Source organism: Olea europaea, unplaced genomic scaffold (assembly GCF_002742605.1).
Source record: "Olea europaea var. sylvestris unplaced genomic scaffold, O_europaea_v1 scaffold6118, whole genome shotgun sequence".
In the NCBI taxonomy this organism is placed as follows: Eukaryota; Viridiplantae; Streptophyta; class Magnoliopsida; order Lamiales; family Oleaceae; genus Olea; species Olea europaea.
Window position 1 is genome coordinate 1 of NW_019264469.1, and position 240 is coordinate 240.

The following is a 240-nucleotide window of genomic DNA, read 5'->3' on the forward strand; positions in this document are numbered from 1 at the left end:
ATCGCCCAAGAATTGTTAGAAGAATTCGACCAAGTAGAACTTCAATGCGTTAATAGGATATATAATGACGTAGCAAATGAGTTGGCCCAAATGGTCTCAAGGTATTCAAAGGTTTTGAATTGGAAGTCTACTTGTGAGTATGGAACCATATTGCCCGTGACTCAAAGAAGGGCGAGAAGGATTGAACTTCACTGCATACAAGATGGAGATGCAGTGGATTGGAGAACAGAGATTAAAGGG